The sequence below is a fragment of the Arachis hypogaea genome, chromosome 4 (assembly GCF_003086295.3).
Source record: "Arachis hypogaea cultivar Tifrunner chromosome 4, arahy.Tifrunner.gnm2.J5K5, whole genome shotgun sequence".
Lineage (NCBI taxonomy): Eukaryota > Viridiplantae > Streptophyta > Magnoliopsida > Fabales > Fabaceae > Arachis > Arachis hypogaea.
The window spans coordinates 71,634,601-71,639,695 of NC_092039.1; the positions used below are offsets into that span (position 1 = coordinate 71,634,601).

The 5,095-nt window shown below is 40.0% G+C and overlaps 1 non-coding gene across 1 annotated transcript; it reads left to right on the forward strand.

Annotated features, from left to right (window-relative positions):
- The first annotated feature begins 4,481 nt into the window (after positions 1 to 4,481).
- LOC112798731 (small nucleolar RNA R71) lies at positions 4,482 to 4,589 on the forward strand. Its single transcript, XR_003200329.1, has one exon. It is a non-coding gene; the product is annotated as a small nucleolar RNA R71 (small nucleolar RNA).
- Positions 4,590 to 5,095: the final 506 nt, after the last annotated feature.

Here is a 5,095-nt window from a genome sequence, read left to right on the forward strand (position 1 = left end):
TTGGAATTGAACGCCAAGTTGTAACGTGTTTTTGGTGTTCAACTCTGGTTCGTGACATGTTTCTAGCATTTGACTCCAGAATGCAGCGTAGAACTGGCGTTGAGCGCCAGTTTACATCATTTAATCTCGAATAAAGTATGGAGTATTATATATTTCTGGAAAGTTCTGGATGTCTACTTTCCAACGCCGTTGAGAGCGCCCCATTTGGAATTCTGTAGCTCCTGAAAATCCATTTCGAGTGCAGAGAGGTCAGAATCCAACAGCATCAGCAGTCCTTTGTCAGCCTTTTATCAGAGTTTTGCTCAGGTCCCTCAATTTCAGCCAGAAATTACCTGATACCACAGAAAAACACACAAACTCATAGTAAAATCCAGAAATGTGAATTTAGCATAAAAACTAATGAAAATCTCTAAAAGTAACTATATCCTACTAAAAACCACCTAAAAACAATTCCAAAAAGTTTATAAATTATCCGCTCATCACAACACCAAAGTTAAATTGTTGCTTGTCCCCAAGCAACTGAAAATCAAATAGGATAAAAAGAAGAGAACATACTATAAATCTCAGAATATCAATGAATATTAGTTCTAATTAAATGAGCGGGACTTGTAGCTTTTTGCTTCTGAATAGTTTTGGCATCTCACTTTTTCCTTTGAAGTTTAGAATGATTGGCATCTCTAGGAACTTAGAATTTCAGATAGTGTTATTGATTCTCCTAGTTAAGTTTGTTGATTCTTGAACATAGCTACTTTTATGAGTCTTGGCCATGGCCCTAAGCACTTTGTTTTCCAGTATTACCACCGAATACATAAATGCCACAGACACATAACTGGGTGAACCTTTTCAGATTGTGACTCAGCTTTGCTAAAGTCCCCAGTTAGAGGTGTCCAAATTTCTTAAGCACACTCTTTTTGCTTTAGATCACGACTTTAACCACTCAATCTCAAGCTTTTCACTTGGACCTGCATGCCACAAGCACATGGTTAGGGACAACTTGATTTAGCCGCTTAGGCTTGGATTTTATTTTCTTGGGCCCTCCTATCCATTGATGCTCAAAGCCTTGGATCCTTTTTACCCTTGCATTTTGGTTTTAAGGGCTATTGGCTTTTTCTTCTTGATTTTTTTTCTATTTTTTTTGCCACTTTTTTTCTGCAAGCTTTTGCTTTTTCACTGCTTTTTCTTGCTTCAAGAATCAAATTTATGATTTTTCAGATTATCAGTAATATTTCTCTTTGTTTATCATTCTTTCAAGAGCCAACAATTTTAACATTCATAAACAACAAGATCAAAATTATGCACTGTTCAAGCATTCATTCAGAAAACAAAAAGTATTGTCACCACATCAATATAATTAAACTAAATTCAAGGATAATTTCGAAACTCATGTACTTCTTGTTCTTTTGTATTAGAAACATTTTTCATTTAAGAGAGGTGAAGGATTCATGGACTTATTCATAGCCTTAAGACATAGTTACTAAATACTAATGATCATGAAGTAAAGACACAAAACATAGTCAAACATATAGCATAAAAATCGAAAAACAGAGAACTAAGAACAAGAAAGTTAAGGAATGAGTCCACCTTAGTGAGGGTGGCGCCTTCTTCTTAAAGAACCAAAGGTGCTTTTGAGCTCCTCTATGTCTCTTCCTTGCCTATGTTGCTTGATCCTTAGTGATTTTGGTGCTCATATCCTTAGTTGCTCCCAATAATTGTGTGGAGGAAAATGTATCCCCTGAGGTATCTCAGGGATTTCTTGATGAGGGAATTCCTCATGCTCTTGTTAAGGTCCATGAGTGGGCTCTCTTGATGTGCAGTCAAATGCTCTACTACTGAGCTATGGACCCTTGAGTTGAATCTCTCCATCTCCCATGACTCAGAGGTAGAAGCAATTGCCTTCCCTTTCCTCTTTCTTGAGGTTTCTCTGGCCTTAGGTGCCATTAATGGTTATGGAAAAACCAAAAAGTTATGCTTTTACCACACCAAACTTAGAATGTTGCTCATCCTCGAGCAAGAGAAGAAAGAATAGAAGAAGAAGATATGGAGGAGAGGGAGAGAGGTGTGTAGTCGGTCATTTAGGGTGGGTTTGGGAGGGAAAGAGTGGATGGATGTGAGTGTTGAAGAGGTGATGGGGAAGAGAGATTGAGGTGATTGGTGAAGAAGAGAGAGAAGGTAAGTTGAGGTAGGTGGGGATCCTGTGGGATCCACAGATCCTGAGATGATCGTGTGGGGTCCACAGATCCTGAGGTGTCAAGGATTTATATCCCTGCACCAATGAGGCGTGTAAAACACCCTCTGCATGCAATCCTGGAGTTTAATGCCAGATTGATGCTTGTTTCTGGCGTTAAATGCCAGCTCTATACTTGTTTTGGGCGTTCAACGCCTATTTGCAGCATGTTTCTGGCGTTGAACGCCAGTTCCATGCTTGTTTCTGGCATTTAGCGCCAGCTTTCCTCAGGGTGTATTCCTGGCGTTTAAACGCCACGATGTTGCTTGTTTCTAGCATTCAACGCCAGATCCATGCTCTGTTCTGGCGTTGAACGCTAGCCAGATGTTCCTTACTGGCGTTTAAATGCCAGTAAGCCCTTCCTCCAGGGTGTGGTTTTTTCTTCTGCTGTTTTTGATTCTGTTTTTAATTTTAGTATTTATTTCATGACTCCACATGATCATGAACCTAATAAAACATAAAAGAACAATAAAAGAAAAATAAAATTACTTAAATAAAAATTGGGTTGCCTCCCAATAAGTGCTCCTTTAATGTCACTAGCTTGACAGTGGGCTCTCATGGAGCCTCACAGGTGATCAAGTCAATGTTGTAGACTCCCAACACCAAACTTAGAGTTTAAATGTGGGGTTTCAACACCAAACTTAGAGTTTGGTTGTGGCCTCCCAACACCAAACTTAGAGTTTGATTGTGGGGGCTTTGTTTTACTCTGTCTTGAGAGAAGCTTTTCATGCTTCCTCTCTATGGTTGCAGAGGAATATCATTGAGTTTTAAACACAAGGTAGTCCCCATTCAATTGACGGACTAGCTCTCCTCTGTCAACATCAGTTACAGCTCCTGCTGTGGCTAGGAAGGGTCTTCCAAGGATGATGCATTCATCCTTGTCCTTCCTAGTGTCTAAGATTATGAAATCAGTAGGGATGTAAAGGCCTTCAACCTTCACTAACACGTCCTCTACCAATCCATAAGCTTGTCTTACTGACTTGTCTGCCATTTGTAATGAGAATATGGTAGGTTGTACCTCAATGATCCCCAGCTTCTCCATTACAGAGAGTGGCACAAGATTTATGCGTGACCTTAGGTCACACAGAGCCTTCTCAAAGGTCATGGAGCCTATGGTACAAGGTATTAAGAATTTTCCAAGATTTTGTCTCTTTTGAGGTAAAGTTTGCTGAACCCATGTATCTAGTTCACTAATGAGCAAGGGAGGTTCACCTTCCCAAGTCTCATTACCAAACAACTTAGTATTCAGCTTCATGATGGCTCCTAGATATTGAGCAACTTGCTCACCAGTTACATCTTCATCCTCTTCAGAGGAAGAATAGTCTTCAGAGCTCATGAATAGCGGAAGGAGGTTTAATGGGATCTCTATGGTGTCTATATGACCTTCAGATCCCTTTGGGTCCTCAATAGGGAGCTTCTTCTTGCTTGAGAGACGTCCCATGAGGTCTTCCTTATTGGGATTCACGTCCTCTCCTTCCTCTCTAGGTTCGGCCATGTTGATTATGTCAATGGCCTTGCACTCTCTTTTTGGATTCTCTTCAATATTGCTTGGGAGAGTACTAGAAGGAGTTTCAGTGACTTTCTCACTCAGCTGGCCCACTTGTGCCTCCAAATTTCTGATGGAGGACCTTGTTTCACTCATGAAACTTAAAGTGGCCTTAGACAAATCAGAGACTATGTTTGCTAAGTTAGAGGAGCTCTACTCAGAATTCTCTGTCTGTTGCTGAGAAGATGATGAAAAAGGCTTACTGTTGTTGAGCCTGTTTCTTCCACCATTATTAAAGCTTTGTTGAGGCTTTTGTTGATCCTTCCATGAGAAATTTGGATTATTTTTCCATGATGAATTATAGGTGTTTCCATAAGGTTCGCCCATGTAATTTACCTATGCCATTATAGGGTTCTCAGGATCATAAGCTTCTTCTTCAGAAGATGCCTCTTTAGTACTGTTGGATGCATTTTGCCATCCATTTAGACTTTGAGAAATCATGTTGACTTGCTGAGTCAACATTTTGTTCTGAGCCAATATGGCATTCAGAGCATCAATTTCAAGAACTCCCTTCCTCTGAGGCGTCCCATTACTCACATAATTCCTCTCAAAAGTGTACATGAATTGATTATTTGCAACCATGTCAATAAGTTCTTGAGCTTCTGCAGGCGTTTTCTTTAGGTGAATGGATCCACCTCTAGAATGGTCCAGTGACATTTTGGAGAACTCAGATAGGCCATAATAGAATATATCCAGAATGGTCCACTCTGAAAGCATGTCAGAAGGACAACTTTTGGTCATCTGTTTGTATCTTTCCCAAGCTTCATAGAGGGATTCACCTTCTTTTTGTTTGAAGGTCTGAACATCCATTCTAAGCTTGCTCAACTTTTGAGGAGGAAAGAACTTAGCCAAGAAGGCCGCGGCCAGCTTATCCCATGAGTCCAGGCTATCTTTAGGCTGTGACTCCAACCATGTTCTAGCTCTGTCTCTTACAGCAAAAGGGAAAAGCATGAGCCTGTAGACTACAGGATCTACTCCATTAGTCTTAATAGTTTCACAGATCTGCAAAAATTCAGTTAAAAACTGATAGGGATCTTCTGATGGAAGTCCATGGAATTTGTAGTTCTGTTGCATTAGAGTACTAGTTGAGGTTTCAGCTCAAAATTGTTTGCTCTAATGGTAGGAATTGAGATGCTTCTTCCATCAAACTTGGAAGTAGGTGTAGTATAATCACCAAGCACCCTACTTGCATTATTATTTTCGGCTGCCATCTCCTCTTCTTTTTTGAAAATTTCTGTAAGGTTGTCTCTGGATTGTTATAATTTATCTTCTCTTAGTTTCCTCTTCAGAGTCCTTTCATGTTCAGGATCTACTTCAACAAGAAT